The sequence below is a fragment of the Schistocerca serialis genome, chromosome 6 (assembly GCF_023864345.2).
Source record: "Schistocerca serialis cubense isolate TAMUIC-IGC-003099 chromosome 6, iqSchSeri2.2, whole genome shotgun sequence".
Taxonomy (NCBI): Eukaryota; Metazoa; Arthropoda; class Insecta; order Orthoptera; family Acrididae; genus Schistocerca; species Schistocerca serialis.
The window spans coordinates 698856543-698874778 of NC_064643.1; the positions used below are offsets into that span (position 1 = coordinate 698856543).

Genomic DNA, 18236 nt, shown 5'->3' on the forward strand with positions numbered 1-18236 from the left:
GCTTCAAACCTTAGTAAAGCGAGTAGCAATCTATCTACCTTTAAACTCTCTCAGCAGCAGTTGTGTTAAAACATTATGACCTTATATCAGTGTGATACATCACTGACTGGCAATTGTGGTAGTTTCTATTCAGGCTGGTCCGTTAACATATTTGAGGATTACACTTTATGTATTTTTTTATAACCTTACAGATACATTTTATTCCGATAATATTATATGCGGCTCACATTCATAAGTTATATCAACCCTTTTGTCTCTCCTCCCCTCCCCCACCCCCAGGACAAATTAGAGATTATGTGTGATACTATTTAATAGAGTAGCTTAGCGATTATTCAAACTCGTCTGTTATCATGTGTTTATACGATCCGTTTGTATTTCTTAATAATTTTAATGTTAGATTTTATTTTGATACCATTATAAAAGATTCATAATGGTTAGATTCATTATCTCTTCTTGTCGTCCGTAAAACATGAGATGTTACGTGTATACGACAACGAGCGAGGTGTCGCAGTGGTTAGCACACTGGTTTCGCATTCAGGACGACGACGATTCAAAACCGCTTCCAGCCATCCTGATTTAGCTTTTCCGTGATTTCCCCAAAATCGCTCCAGGCAAATGCTGCGATGGTTCCTTTGAAAGAGGTCGGTCGAATTTCCTCCCCATTCCTCCCTAATCCGATGGGACAGATGACCTCGCTGTGTGGTCCATTCCTCCAAGTCAACCGACCAATTAATACTATTTAACACGACTTCTTTGTGAAGTTGTATGGGTCATTGCAGTCAAAGTATTTTTATCGAAATAGATGACAGAGGGATAGAAAAATAATTAAAATCGCTTAAAAGACGAAAGGCCGCTGGACCAGATGGGATACCAGTTCGATTTTACACAGAGTACGCGAAGGAGCTTGCCCGCCTTCTTGCAGCGGTGTACCCTAGGTCTCTAGAAGGGGGTAGCGTTCCAAAGGATTGGAAAAGGGCACAGGTCGTTCCGTTTTCAAGAAGGGACGTTGAACAGATGTGCAGAACTATAGACCTATATCTCTAACGTCGTTCAGCTGTAGATTATTGGAACACGTATTATGTTCGAGTATAATCACTTTTCTGGAGACTAGAAATCTGCTCTGTAGGAATCAGCATGGGTTTCGGAAAAGACGATCGTGTGAAACTCAGCTCACGCTATTCGTCCACGAGGCTCAGAGGGCCATAGACACGGGTTCCCATGCAGATCCCGCGCTTCTTGACTTCCGCAAGGCGTTTGATAGTGTTCCCCACAGTCGTTTAATGAACAAAGTAAGAGCTTATGGACTATCAGACCAATTGTGTGATTGGATTGAAGAGTTCATAGGTAACAGAACGCAGCATGTCATTCTCAATGGAGAGACGTCTTCCGAAGTAAGAGTGATATCAGGTGTGCCGCAGGGGAGTGTCGTAGGACAGTGGCTATTCACGATATATATAAATGACCTTGTGGATATCATCGGAAATTCACTACGGCTTTTTGCGGATGATGCTGTATATCGAGAGGTTGTAACAATGGAAAATTGTACTGAAATGCAGGACGATCTCCAACGAATTGATGTATGGTGCAGGGAATGGCAATTGAATCTCAATGTAGACAAGTGTAATGTGCTGCGAATACATAGAAAGAATGATTCTTTATCATTTAGCTACAATATAGCAGGTCAGCAACTGAAAGCAGTTAATTCCATAAATTATCTGGGAGTAGGCATTAGGGGTGATTTAAAATGCAATGACCATATAAAAATAATCGTAAAGCAGATGCCAGACTGAGATTCATTAGAAGAATACTAAGGAAACGCAATCCGAAAACAAAGGAAGTAGGTTACAGTACACTTGTTCGTCCACTGCTGGTATACTGCTCACCGGTGTGGGATTCGCACCAGATGGGATTGATAGAGGAGATAGAGAAGATCCAACGCAGAGCAGCGCGCTTCGTTGCAGGAACATTTAGTAATGGCGAAAGCGTTACGGAGATGATAGATAAACTCCAGTGGAAGACTCTGCAAGAGAACGCTCAGTAGCTCGGTAAGGGCTTTTGTTGAAATTTCGAGAACATACCTTCACCGAGGAGTCAAGCAGTATATTGCTCCCTCCTATGTATATCTCGCGAAGAGACCATGAGGATTAAGTCAGAGAGATTAGAGCCCACACAGAGGCATACCGACAGTCTTTCTTTCCACGAACAATACGAGGCTGGAATAGAAGGGAGAACCCATAGAAGTACTCAAGGTACCCTCCGCCACACACCTTCAGGTGGCTTGCGGAGAATGGATGTGGATGTAGATATCTCTTCTGTGATTGTTTCCCATGATCGTTGCACAACACAGTCTGTCGGTTAGTTTAGAGTTTTAACGAGGTGAAATGGCTGAAAATTAATTATATATTTTTTAATTTCTAGCCCCATCCCACAAAATCCAGTACTTAAGGTATCCATTCTTTGCTCATATGTTTCTTCCCACTCAGTACAATATTTAGTTACCTAAACCAGATGTATCTGAATCTCTCCTGCTTTTTGAATAACTTTTATAAGTTAATTTGCTGCTTGCCTGATGTTCCATAGTGATTTCTCACATTTTTACACTGTGAACTGATGGCTCTTTAGAAATGTATTCCATGCAAGTCTCGTTTGGAAACAAGTCAGACGACGTGTGCTATGTTATTTTAGCCACACATACGGGCTTAGAGAAATGCTTTTATTGATAGGTCTTCTGCATACTACACTGAAATACCCCTTATTAGGCAAATGAGTTTAAACACAGTGTTCCTTGTATTTAGGTAAGTTTTTTCTTATATCGAAGGTTATATAGCTTCTTAGTAATGTACTAGGAACCTAGATCTTTTTGTATCATTATTTATTTCTATTGGCTGTGCTTGTGGTATTATCCTAGAGGCTACAAGTACTTTGGCTCTGCAGCGCAGAGTGGCCGCACGGTTTGAGGCACCATGTCACGGATTGCGCGGCCCCTCCCGACGGTGGTTCGAGTCGTCCTTCGGGCATGGGTGTGGGTTTTGCGTTCTTAGCATAAGTTAGTTTGAGTAGTGTGTAAGTCTAGGGACTTATGACCTCAGCAGTTTGTTTCCCTTAGGAATTCACACACATTTGAACATTTTAGTACTTTGGCTACTTGCGCTAAGTCTACAAATGTCCAGTTTCCTGTTCTGTGTGCATGGATAAGGTTGCATATGTGGAAAAATTACTGTTCGTCTGTATTACTATTCGTGAATTTGACAACTAGCGTTAATTTATGTTTCTACATGATTGGCATGTGACTTACGTTAGCCAATACTTCGTAACTTATGTTTAGTATTTCCGTGCCTTCGTGACGTTTTGTACATTGAGATTTTGATGTCGTTTCTGTTTCTTAAGGTTCATTCAGGTGGCAGATGAATCCGGTAGAAAATTAATAAATTGTTCTAAGGCAGCTGTATGTCGTGAGTTTCCTTAAACATATATCCGCTGCTGACAGTTGCCTGAAGAAAACAATTTTCTCAATAATGTTATGCGAAAAGAGCACCTTATTTCCTACAAGGATTCCAATTTACTCTCACCTGAAATTCTCGTTACAGGTTTTTATCAGTCCAATCGCTCAGTAGCAAAAATAGCACCAGTTTTTCGTTCTTTGGAAGACTTTGTTTAATTCGATCCGACAGGTTTGACAGAGATCCCAGACATACATTTAGTACTCGGGAGACGGTCGCACAAACGTTCTTTACGCTGACTGTTTTATTGCTCTCGCTACATTTATCACTCATACGCCCAAGCCCCCGACAAGAAATATATACAGAAAAACGGAAAGGAAATTAGAGGAACTGTTAGATGATGATCAATTTGACTTTGATGGTGGAAACAAGACATGAGAAAACTGAAGACATGTTCACAATAATTGTCAACGTAAAAAAAGCGTTCAACAATGTAGAAAATGTGTAAGATGTTCGAAATTCGGAGAAAAATACGAGTAAGCTACAGGGAAAGGTATGATATACAATATGTACAAGAACCAAGAAGTACGCAACAACGAAAATGACATTCTAAATGAAATGCTCAGACTAAAAAGGTGTGAGATAAGGATGCAGTATTACACCTCAACTGTTCAAGGTAAACATCGAAGAAAGAATGACGGAAATAAAGGAAACGTGAAACAGTGGCATTTAGATTCAGATTGAAAGGATAATAGTGATAAGATTTAATGATGATATAAATACTCTCAGTGAAAGTGATGAAGGTTTACAGGACATTGTGAGCTCAGTGAACAGCGCACTGAGCACGCATTACAGAGAGAGTAAATCGAAGGAGAACGAATGTAATGAGAAGTAGAAGAAATGAGAAATAAGATTAGTGATAAACTTAACATCAAAATAGGTGACCACGGAAATAGGCGAAGTGATTGAATTCTGCTAACTTGGAAAAAAATAAAGATGAAAGCAAAACTAGAACTGGAAAAGAGGACATTTATCACCAGATGTCTGCCAATATCAAACACTGACCTCAGTTTGAAGTAGAAATTTCTGAGAATCTACGTTTGTAGCACGACATTGTACGGCAGTTAATCATGCACTGTGAGGAAACCAGAAAAGAAAAGAATAGCTACGATGCTGCAGAAAGATGTTGACAGGTAGATCGACCTGATAAGGTAAAGAATGAGGAGGTTCTCTGCACAATCGGTGATTAAAGGTACTTATGGACAAGACTGAAGAAGAAGAGATAGGACATGTGTTTAGACATGAGGAAATATCTTCCATGTTACTGTCGAGTTGTAGCGAGTAAAACTTCTGGTAGAAGCAGAGACTGAAATACATCCAGCAACAAATACATAAATAAATAAATTATCCATAATTTCCCTTATCAGTCGAAGTCAACAATTCGCTTGTGCGCAACTGAACTGATGTGCTCGTTCCATTCATGTCGTTTCACAACGTTATACCTAGGTATTTAATCGTTGTGCCTGAGTCAACCAAAACACCATTAATATTGTATTCGACATAACACAAGGGCTCTTCTTAACCAATAGCACTAACTAACATTTATCCTCACTCAATGCAAGCTACCATTCGGCACACCAAACTTTGTTTCTTTCTACGATATCCTGAATCCTCCAACAGTCGCTCAACGATGACACGTTTTCTTAACACACCATCGTTATTAACAAACAATTACAGACTGATAATCACCGCATCTTAACATATCGTTCATCGATATCAAGAACGGGAGGGCTCTAAACATTCTACCAATGACACTACTGAAGTTACTATTGTCTCTGATGAAATCTTCAGGTCTATCACAATGTGTTAGCTTTATATCATTATTATTAGTTTTGGGTTGCCAGTCATCTAACTGGTTTGGTGTGGCCTGCCACAACTTGTTCTTCTGTGTCAATCTTTTGGCCAGAAATGTCCACTTTGGTTCTGCTAGTCTGTTCTTATGTCCTCGTTACTTCATTAGTCATACGTTACTTTGGTTCCAAAGTAGAATTCCTTCGTTTCCTTTATTTCGCGCTCCCTAATTTTGATGTCAAATTTATCAATGATCTCATTTCTGCTACTTCTCATTACTTTGGTCTTTGTCCTGTTTACTTTTAATACATGCGCTGTGAGCATTAGACTGTTCGTTCCATTCAGCAGGTCATGTAATTCTTCCTCGCTTTCATTGAGTTGAGTCACGTCGTCAGCGAATCTTATCTTTGATATATTTTCACCATGAATTTTAATCCCACTCCTGAACTCTTTTTTATTTCCCTCATTGCTCCTTTTACATATAAATTGAATAGTAGAGGGAAAGACGGCATCCCTGTATTCCACCCCTTTTAATTCGAGCAGTTCGTCCTTAGACTTTCATCCTTGTTGTTACTTCTTTGTTCTTAACTCTCCCTACAGTTTACAACTATTTCCCTAATAATTTCCAACATCTGGCACCACCTTACATTTTCGAATAGATTTTATAGGTAAACAAATACCATGAATATGTGACGATTTTCTCAAGTCTTGCTTCCATTATCAAATATAACATAAGAGTCGTCCCTCTGGTGCCTTCACCTTTAGTAAAGTCAAACTGTTCATCACGGAAGAGGTCCTTCATTTTCTTCTCGATTCTTCTGCGTACTATTTTGTCAGTCACTTAAGTGCAACAGATGTTAAGCTGACACAGCGATAGCTCTCGCATTTATGTGCCATCGCTATCTTCGGGTTGTATAGATGATATTCTTCCGAGACTCTGTCTCTAAATCCCTAGTCTCTTATATTGGACACATCAACTTGAATAGCCATTTGGTTGTCATTCGCCCCAATTATTTCAGGAATTCGGAAGGAATGTTATCTGTGCTTTCTACCTTATTTGATCTCATGTCTTCCAAATCTCTGTCAAACCCTGATTGTAATCTGGGTCCAGCATGTCTACCACACGGATATTTCTGTCGTATCAGCAGACAATTCCTCCCCCTCTAGAGGCATTCAGTATATTCTTATCATAAACTCGCTCTCACCTCTATGTTTGAAAGCGGAATTCCTTCATTACTCTTACTGTTTACATCTTTCCTTTCATTTTCACAGAACTTTCTTTTTCGATTCCTTCCTATTATTCCTGCAGCCATTTATCCGTACCTTCCCTGCACTTCCTATTTATTTTATCTGTAAGTGACCTATATTACTCTAGCCCTCTTCAGCTGCATAGCATGGTATTCAGTAACGGAGCATGTATAGCCACAGAGAACTTCAAATGCATCCCATCACCCCACACTGACTCGTCTGGACCTACACTTCATCAATATTAACTTGTGACCAAAGTGTATATCTGCTCCTGCGTATGCCATAAAATCCAACTTCTGATTTCTGAATCTCTGTATCACCGTGATGCTGCTGTTACCCTCCCATGTCTCCAGACCGTTTCCGAGTATCCCTCCTCCTCTCATGATTTCGGAAGATGGTCCTCCATTTTAAAATTTGAAGTTTATTGCAGAAATCTCTCAGTATTTCTCCTCTACCAGTCCTACTTCTTAGTCCATATTCCGCCATACCATGGTCTGTAGTTCCTTCCCCTGCCATAGTGTTTTAATCTCTCATGATTATTAATTTATTATCTCACTTTAAGTACTGAGTTACCTGGTCACTGACGTCCTACACTGTACCTTCTCACCTTCTGTCTGTGATATCGGCACATATACCTGAATTATTGTCGTTGGCATTGCTTTGCTGTTGATTTTGATGACAACAATTCTTCCATTCAATAGCTCATGTAAACTTCCTCTCTGGCCTTCCTTCCTCTTCATAACGAATCGTACTCTACTGTCATATGCTGCTGCTGATATTACCCTATATCCGTAGGACAGAAACCCTTGTCTCATTTTCAGTTCAGTTCACTCATCCCTTCTATACATAGAATGTGGTTTTACATTATCTCTATCAGATTTACCATCTTCCCTACAGAATTTAGTGAGACCACCATCATTCCATGTTCCGAGTCATACCATTCCGTTAGTTATTGAAAGGTTTTCTCATGGCTGACTATCCATTCGCAGTCGCCTCCACAGATCTTAAAGGAGAACTAACCCGAAATATTTAGCACTGGAAATATCATCATTACACTGTTTCACTAAGAGGGCACATGTGCTACGGATACACATTATGTGTCTTTAACAAAGCGGTTTCAATTTCCTGCTGCATCACCATGTAGTTGATAGTTGCTGATTCTTCCGCCTTTTAGGGGAAGTTTCCCACCCCAAGGACATGATGGTGCTCTGAACCTCTGGCCTTCCCTACACCATTTCTGAGGTTCCGAGGTGGTCTACCGGTTCTAGGCGCTCAGTCCGGTACCGCGAGACCGCTACGGTCACAGGTTCGAATCCTGCCTCGGGCATGGATGTGTGTGATGTCCTTAGGTTAGTTAGGTTTAAGTAGTTCTAAGTTCTAGGGGACTGATGACCACAGATGTTAAGTCCCATAGTGCTCAGAGCCATTTGAACCATTTGAACCTGAGGTCATTGGTATAACGAGGGTAACTCCTTGTAGGGGTAATCTTCTAACACTGTAGCTGATCATTCTCATTCAAAATTTATGCTATGGCAGGGTCGAACCAAGGAACTAGGCACATTTTCATTTTTACTGTATTTTCGGCTAGTTTGATTGCTGTAATCATTGGTGATTGTTCTTCCATGCTTAGAGTATCTTCACTTGAAAAGAATATTGTTAAGTTTTGTTAAAACCAATAACTTCTTTTTAATGGAAGTGTGCCTTTTCACAACATGTTAATCTGTGTAGAAAGTACATGAATAAATAATTAAATAATATTAAACTGAAATCATCCTGCTTGGTTAAATGATTCAAGCAGATTGCATATAAGAACAGAAAATTAGGTAATAAATAACAAACATGAAGACATATTTTACAGAGTGACGAAGGTGTTACTTGGCAGTCAGTTTCGAATGCTTCTTCCATTTAATTTGTCACTGGTTGTTTAATTAGAGGATGAACAGCGGGGATTGCATTGAGAATACTTTTATTAAAGATCTCAGACCACAGCAAATGGCAGTACTGTGCTGTATATAGCTTCATTTCCCTTCCTTAACATGGTAACGAACCGACTGGTTTCCGAATACTTTTTGCGTTCGTGAGAAGACACATTGTACTGGAGCTGATAGGGGGTAAACGAAAAATGCTGCAGAACGTCACTTTTCTGGGAGCGGAGACCGAAGGTACAGGTAGGCTGGAAAAAACGGGCTGCCGAGTCGTCCCAGGGAGTGGCAAACCATTGTCCAGCTTTACAACCTGGCCAAGTCCTGCACCCGCCCTGGGACGGAGCGGGAGTCGGGGGCTGCGACCTCGAGTTTTGCGCACCGCTTTACAGACAGCCACTAGCCGTTTTAGAAAACACGAGTGGCAGAAAAACAATGTGCTAGCTTCATCAACTGACGCTCCTAAATTCAGAAGCCCTCTGATGATAGACTATTGCCACAGGCACAGAAACGCGCGGTTGGCACAGTAGAGTGGTGACGTCACGGGTACAGAGCTGGAGAGTTTGTAATGTCCCCTTAGAAAAATTAATGAATTACTCTGCTGGTAAGCCCCTACGTTATTTGATTTTCAAACAGCTGAGCAGAACTGAACGTACTCAGACATTTCGCATTTCGCTTGGTTCAAATGGCTCTGAGCACTATGGGACTTAACATCTATGGTCATCAGTCCCCTAGAACTTAGAACTACTTAAACCTAACTAACCTAAGGACAGCACACAACACCCAGCCATCACGAGGCAGAGAAAATCCCTGACCCCGCCGGGAATCGAACCCGGGAACCCGGGCGTGGGAAGCGAGAACGCTACCACACGACCACGAGATGCGGGCTCGCATTTCGCTCTTTACCTATTCTGATCAACACTAAAATGACACACAATATTTTTAGCGCAACGCAATCTGACTTTCAATAATCCCTTCAAGAGAATGGCCCTGACTAAATCAACCTATACGTTTCACAATCACTTACCTCACAAAAATCTTCGTTACTCTAACTACTCAATACAGCGAGCGCCACTACTGTCAGCTAAATAAAAGATTCAAACTACTGAAGGCACTAACTACTGATAGGCATAGTTAGCAAATGATAGATTTTGATAGAGAAAAAACAACGTATTTACCTTAATATTGTTCAAAAGTCATATTATACATATATCAGTTCATGACATCTAGTCTTACAAATTTACTGTCTCTGTCCAGATAATCCGCTCTCAAAACTCCGCCATCTCACTCCCCACATCCACCACTGCTAGCGGCTCACCTCCAACTGCGCAACGCTACGCGCTGTTAACAGCCAACTGCCCAACACTACAATAGCGAATGTTACAAGTTTTTCTACATCATTGGTGCCTGATCCCAGCCCACCTACTTGCGACCATTTTCCCGTGATTCTCTATACTGGAGGGGAACCTCGCTGTTGGACAAACCGTTTTGTATTTTCGCTGATGGTGACACCCACAATTTAGCGCAAAAAGAAGAGCCGAGCGTAAGATAGAGACAAAAATAAGGGTCTCCCGGTCGAGACGCGTTGGAGGCCGTATCGATCTCCAGCTGAGACATGGTGCTGGCCAGAGCGACTACCGAGTCAGGAGACGTCCGGGGGAACGGTGTTCCAGCTGTAGCAACGCACCCTCCTCTTCTCGAGAGAGTCTGCAAGACAGCGTCGTTCGTCTCGGCGTATGTCAATTATATTACAGTAATGTCTCAGGGCAGCATCAACGAGTTACGTCATTTTTGTTCCGCACTTCTGCAAATTATATACGATAGCCTGTCTCAGGTTCAACACAAATGGGTTCAGTGTATGAACCTTTTAATCAGTCACCAAGCTTTCAGTCACTGTTCTTCGTCAAGAAATAGCGAGTTTTGAAACTGAGTTTCACACCATTTTTAGTTAACAGGATGTAATTTCTCATGCTGCCAAGTATCACTGCTATTAATATAATCACTAATCAGAACATTCATACAGACAACAATAGTCAACTGCGATTGTTGATCATTGATAAGTTTTGATCATCTTTATCTCTCCGTGACACTGAATTATTGCCTTAATTGTACGGATCAGTGTGTACGAATAGGGCCTAAAAATCACGTTGTCCTTTAGAAGTTTGCGTATGAAATTCATAGGATAGTTCTTAAAGAAGAGGCCTGTCCGCAGTTGGTTTTCTGTGTTAGGGAAACTGTCCAAGAAGAGCGGATCTCGCACAGGTTGTTTGGTATTGCTATGGAATGACATGTAAACAAACAGAATACAGTGAAGAAAGAATCAGTTTATAATCGATCACCATGGACCTAAGATCGTCAATTTTTTTAAAGGCTGTTGATATCTAGCGCCGTTTTCAGATGTCCATTGTGCTACATGTACTGTGTTCGTAACTTCATATGTTATCAATAGTCCCATGTTAATCGGCTGAATAATCTACCTTTATAGTTTTAAGATCTAATAACCCTTTGTCTAACCAGTATAAGAGGACTCAATGGCCTCCTTTTTTGGTCGCAGCAAAAACTTTTCACATTACACAACTTAAAATCTTATTACGAGACGATAAACGGACTATAGCTTTAATATATATTTTATCGTCATGAGAACATTACACCTTGTCACTTATTTTTCGTGTAGCAAACTATTTCTGTTGGCTTTTGAAATAATGACAATCTTGTGTTTTGCTCTGTTGTAAATTTTTTACCAGATGCATGACGTGGCATTTACAGCCACAAGTAGCGCTTTTTATGTAAGACAACCTCAGGTCTATGTTGCTAGATTATAAACTGATTATTGCTTCATTATATACTTGGTTTATTACATGTCATTCTGTAGCTAAGCCAAACGACTGTTGTCACTTTTTTAAGTATATCTTCATGCTTCTTACGTATTACGCAGGTTCTTTTTACGTTTATATGTCATCTGGCATGGCCATGTATCACAATAACTATTTGAATGCAGGCTGCCTTCAGCCGTTATGTATATGTAGTCTCTTGCTTCTGTTCTTTGTGTTCATGTACAGCCTGTAAGAGTTATATTTCAATTATTTTACCTCCAAAATGCTATGAAGTACTCTTTTACCGTTTCCCTAAATTTTACCAAGTTTTCCTCTCGCAAACTATTCGTACTGAAATTGTTTGTAAAATTTCGACCTTATAATAAGCCTATAATAACTTAGGTATGGTACGCAGATGTCAGTGACACATTTCTCGATCTGTGAACACATTCACCTAACTTGTCGTATCAGTTGGTGGTAAACAATAAAAGCGAGCACATACGGTGAGGCGACAAAAGTCATGGGATACCTCTTAGGTTCATGTCGGGTCTCCTCTTTTCAACAGCAACTCGACGTCGCGTGGACTCAAGTAGCTGGACTTCTCCTGTAGGAATATTGAGCCACCCTGCCTCTGCTGCCATTCATTATCTCCAAAGTGTTGTCAGTGCAGAATTTCGTGCACGAACTGATCTCTCGATTATGTCCCGTAAATGCTTGACTGGGTTCACGTCGGGCGAACTGGGTGGTTCGAATTTTCCAGCGTCTTCTTCAAACCAATAGAGAACAATTGGGGCCCTGTGACATGTCGCATAATCGTATTATCATCCATAAAATTTCCATCTCTTTTCGGGAACATGAAGTCCATGAATGGCTGCAAGTGCTCTCCAAGTAGCCGAACATAACCTAGGGCCCAGTCCATTCCACGTAAACACAACAGACACCATTGTGGAGAAACCATCAACTTGCAGAGTAACAACATGGGTCCACGGATTCGTGGGGTCTGCGTCACCCTCTGATCTTACCATCAGCTCTTACCAACTGAAATCGGGGCTCGTCTGACCAGCCACGGTTTACCAATCGTCTAGTGTCCAACCGATACGGTCACGAGGCGCTGCAGGCGATGTCGTGCTGTTAATAAAGGCACTCGCATCGTATTCTGCTTCCATCGCCCGTTAACTACAAGTTTCGAGATACTGACCTAACGGATAAGTTCGTCGTACGTCCCACATAGATTTGTGCGGTCATGTGACTAAGTGTTGCGAGTCTGTTAGCACCGGCAACTCTATACAAACGTTGCTGCTCTCGTTCGTTAAGTGAAGGCCGTCGGCTACTGCGTTGTCCGTGTTGAGAGGTAATGTCTCAAATTTTGTATTCTCGTCACAGTCTTTACACTCTGGATCTCAGAATACTGAATTTCCTGACGATTTCCGAAAGTGAGTGTCTAGCTCCAATTACCATCCCCCGTTCAAAGTGTTTTAACTCTGGTCGTGCGGCTATAATCACGTCGTCAACATTTCCACGTGAAACAGCTGAGTACAAATGGCTGCCCTTTCACACCTTATGTAAGCGATACCGAGCGGGGTGGCGCAGTGGTTAGACACTGGACTCGCATTCGGGAGGACGACGGTTCAATCCCGCGTCCGGCCATCCTGATTTAGGTTTTCCATGATTTCCCTAAATCACTCCAGGCAAATGCCGGGATGGTTCCTCTGAAAGGGCACGGCCGACTTCCTTCCCAATCCTTCCCTAATCCGATGAGACCGATGACCACGCTGTCTGGTCTCCTTCCCCAAACCAACCAACCAACCTATGTAAGCGATAATACCGCCATTTATGTATGGGCATATCGCTATCTGTTGACGTTTGTAATCTCAGTGTACAGTGGCCTATAAAGTGGCAATAGTTATGAAGATCACTATTACTCTACGTAGTAAACATTCTGTTTTCGATTTCGACGGGCGCACGTTCTTGCTAGCTTTCGTAAGGTATACTAAACAGACTGCTTAAACTACGCGTTTCCGCCCCCTTCTGGAGTACTGCTGTGCGGGGTGGAATCCGCATCAGACAGGATCGACGGAAGGCATTGAAAAAGTTCAAAGAAGGGCAGCTCGTTTTGTACTATCGCGAAATGTGGGAGAGTGTGTCACAGATTTGGTACGTGTAATGGGGTGACAATCATTAAAATACGGGCATTTTACGTTCTGGCAGGATGTTCTTGTGAAATTTTGATCACCAACTTTCTTCTCAGAGTGTGGAAACATTTTATTGACGGCTGCCTACATAAGAACAAATGATCATCGTAATAAAATAAGGTAAATCAGAGCTCGCATGGAAAGATTTAAGTGTTCGTTCTTTCAGCGCGCTTCGAGAGTGATACGGTAGAGAAACAGCTTGAAGGTGGTTCGATGAACCCTCTACCAGGCACTCGACTGTGAAGCGCAGAGTAATTATCTAGATGTAGATGTATTAATTTTTAATCTGTCCTTTACAAATTTTTTGTATGTAAGTAAGTCAAACATAAACTTTCTGTATCTTTGTTCTGTTTTTTGTAGGCTGCACTTGCAAATAGCCTGTAAGGCCGTTATTGGTCAGTTGTGCGAGTTAAGTTTGTAATAAAGGGAATATGTGTAAGCAACAGTCGAAGTGCAAACTTCACCATGTATTTCAACAAATTTGCGTCTGTGGTACTCCACATGAAGCAAATGATAACGTGGTGGACTTTCAGTTGAGTATCAGAACTTTCCAGTAGCACTGAAGAGACGCTTTAACTGAATTAGTGCAGGATATATCAAAAGTGGTATAAGCTGTGAAGTTGGGGAGAGCCACGCCTGAAATAGAAGCTTAATATGTTTTCTCAACTAATTTTTAAACGAAGGCATGCACTTTCCATGTGCTGCAGTATTTTCGTCAATATATAAAAGTAAGGAATTTCCAGATGTGCAGTCGCGTTCCAAGGTACAACATGGCCATGTATCCAGTAACAAATATTCGACTGAGATTTAAAAGTGTTGCAGTCGAGAAAATCTTGTCAAAAAGTCTTTGTAATAGTACGTCTATTACACTAGATAAAGTAAAATCAAATCAAGGAGAAGTATTACAAAAAGTCGGTTACAAGTTAAATACACTTTGAAATAGAAGGTTTTGGAAAGTAACACTAATTTACACTAAAGAACTTAGTTCGTCTGCAATTATCACATGTCCCATGGAGAAAGACGTGTTTCCGTTTTAAGGTAAAACACGGGACACTATCGACGTAATATGGCTTAATTGTCCATACGTTATATAAACAGTTCCAAGATGTAAATCATTTTATTGGTCATAAAATATTGTACCTGAATAAATGGCTCTGGGCACTATGGGACTTAACTTCTAAGGTCATCAGTCCCCTAGAACATAGAACTAATTAAACCTAACTAACCTAAGGACATCACACACATCCATGCCCGAGGCAGGATTCGAACCTGCGACCGTAGCGGTCGCGCGGTTCCAGACTGTAGCGACTAGAACCGATCGGCCACTACGGCTGGCGTACCTTAATAAATGAACAATTTATTCCAAACAATTTTAATACTGTAAAGCACTTAAATGTGCAGAATGAGAAATATTTACAAATACTATGCAAAACACAACATCATGTCTGACAACAACAAAAACTGTAGAAAATGGCGGAAAATGCTTGTGGTGCTCTCTAGTGCGCGTTCCTTAATGTGATCCTAAAATCAATCGCTAGACCGAAGTCCTGAGCAAAAAATATCGTGTGTTCCTATCTACACTTCCTTCTAGGTCCAGCACTCTCCGGTATAATAATATCTTATAACGTTGGTTGTTGTAGTCCTCAGTCCAGAGACTGATTTGATGCCGTTCCCCGTGCTACTCTACCCTGTGCAAGTTTCTTCGTCTCCGAGTAACTACTGCAACCTCCATCCTTCTGAATATGCTTAGTGCATACATCCCCTAGTCTCCCTCTACGATTTTTACCCTCGACGCTTACCTCCACTACTAAATTGGTGATCCCTTGATGCATCAAACCTGTCCAACCAACCGATCCCTTCTTCTAGTCAAAGTTGTGCCACAAATTCCTCTTCTGCCCAATTCTATTCCGTACCTCCTCATTAGCTACGTGATCTACCCATCCAATTTTAAGCATTCTTCTGTAGCACCACTTTTCGAAAGCTCCTTTTCTCTTCTTGTCTAAACTAATTATTGTCCATGTTTCATTTCCATACATGGCTACATTCCATACAAATACTGTCAGGAAAGACTTCCTGACACTTAAATCTATACTCGATGTTAATAAATTTCTCTTCTCCAGAAACGCTTTCCTTGTCATCGCCAGTCTACATTTTATGTACTCTCTACTTCGACCACCATCATTTATTTTACTCCCCAAATAGCAAAACTCATCTGCTACTTTAAGTTTCTCATTTCCTAATCTAATACTCTCAGTATCACCTGATTTATTTCGGCGACATTCCATTATCCTCGTTTTCCTTTTTTTGATGTTCATCTTATATCCTCCTTTCGAGAGACTGTCCATTCCGTTCAGCTTCTCTTCCAGGTCCTCTGATGCCTCTGACTGAATTACAATGTCATCGGCAAAACTCAAAGTTTTTATTTCTACACCATGGATTTTAAATCCAATTCCAAATTTTTCTTTTGATTTCTTTACTGCTTGCTCACTATATAGATTGAATAACGCCGGGGATGGGCTACAACCCTGTCTCACTCTCTGTCCAACTACTGCTTCCCTTTCATGAGCCTCTACTCTTTATGATGTTAAGTCATTTTATTACATTGAACTTGAATAGAAGTTGCAGCTGACAGTTTCCCAAATCCCAGATACCGTCGCTGAGGGATACGGGAAAGAAGATTCATTTAACGCAGTCATTCATCACGGGGTTCAAGGAGTTTACTTCTGGTACTTTAAACGACCTCTACGTCTCGCACAGTTTACTTATATGAGATATATTCTATTTCATTCTGCTTTAAATGTATTTCACAGTATAAGTGACGATCGAATCGCTCCGCTTGGCGCAGGAAGATGAAATACGCTACCGCCCGTAAACCATTTCCAGTAAAATACCTCGTTCATCTCGTCAAGTTTCGAGTGACTATTGGTTCACACTTTTCCTTTTCTTTTAACTGTAATCATAGCAATGTTGAAATTATTTTAACTTAATTTCAACATTGCTATGATTACATACTTCTTAAAACATTCACTCTGTTTGTTTCTCTGTAAAGAAAATATCTGATTAACTCAATTATATTGGCTAAAAAGGTACAAGTCACAAAGTGATGACATGATTATGTATATACCTACGACTCCCTTGTATAGCAGTCGAACTAAATTTCTTTAACATCATATCTTGTAGACATTAGTACTAAGATATGAGGAAAAGTTTACGTTCTCAGTTGATCCCTTTTTCACTACTAAATCAACAACAGTAATAGATGTAGCAAATAGACATAACTAACAACGAGTAACGAAGAATAATTGAACAACATTAATGTGTGTGTTTCTGTTAGTCGTATAGTATATGCTCTGTGCTTAACCTAGGAACATATCCGCTTCATCCCATCCCACACGAACTAAATGCTCATCTGAGCCACCCCTAGTGACTGAGGAAAACGCACAAGATACTTCACACAAGCCTGCTGCCGCACATTCAGTTTCTACCCGCATGTGTTAAGACTATAAGCTGTTCTCTAATTAGACGCAGCTTTGCATAAGCAGATTATTCTCGTTAGCTGATGCACTACAGTATCTGAATACTACCGTCAAAAGTTACCAGTGGGTGTAATGCATCTAACACCCGAAACACTAGGGTGTTACAATCAGCCTCCGGTTCGACAAATGTTTCACTTTAATACCAACTGAATGAATTGTAAGAAACAAGGTTCAGAGCTCTCGTCAAATGCTTATATTTGACGGATATATCTGATAAATAGATGGTCAAATTATACAGATTGTTTCAAAAAACGAACATGCGTGCACTGTGAGAGCCAAGTTTAAAATAATAATATTTCTCTTGTCACCTAAATCAACACGAAATGGCTACTGAAGTAGACCGCTGCGTCTGATACACTTGGGTGGACATTAGGCGACAATTCATCACTGTACATTGTGAGGCTGTGGGTATTTTTATGAATATTAAGCTTCTTCGGCGTTATGTTTGAAAACGGATCATCTGTAAAAAAAAGTTAGGTCGAAATTAATACGTCTTCTTTGTCTTTTATATGCAAAATGAGAAGCAGTGACCATATCACATTTCCTTAGGCACAGAGAAATTTGCTTTGTTTGCTGTCTAATCTTTGTCTAGGTTAATACGAAGAGTATAAGCTCTAAAGAAACCCCCAGTCCAATCCCTAGACTCGGTAGATATTCCGCATGAACGAATATATTTTAATATACGTACACGCAGTTCTTTTCGAAAGTCACACAACATCGTATACATAGATACAGCATTCTTAGATCATACGAGAGGAGAGCGTGAGAGATTTCGTGTGGTCGATGTTTTCGAATGAATATATTGTTACCATGAAAAGAATACTTTGTTCGTAAAATGGTATTGTATTTAAGCTCTGATAAAGTTAGAATATGTATTAGAGATGAGGACAAGTGAATCATTTTTTTTTGCCTTTTCTGACTTGCGTTCTCCCATCAGTCAGGAATTTCTAAATCTCAGTTTCTCCTGACTGGCTGGATTGCCGTAGACATTTCGATTGTATACAAAACAGACACGTTTAACATAATTCTACGTCAACTTTTACTGAGGAGAGCAGCTACTGGGTAGTTTGAATGAAAGTGCAGCTACTCACAGAGGTAAAACTGGACTTGCAATTATTGTATGGCATCGAAACTTGGCAGATATGCTAATGCGTTAGCGCGGAACCGATTTAAGCTGAAAAAAATTAGTTCAAATTTTGGCCACCAGGCGTAAATCTAGCGCTGTGCATGCGAG

At 40.6% G+C, this 18236-nt stretch overlaps 1 protein-coding gene across 1 annotated transcript in view; it reads right to left on the reverse strand.

Moving 5' to 3' along the window:
- LOC126485037 (lachesin-like) overlaps positions 1–18236 on the reverse strand; it is an 897349-nt gene that overhangs the window by 365978 nt on the left and 513135 nt on the right. The window lies entirely within an intron of this gene.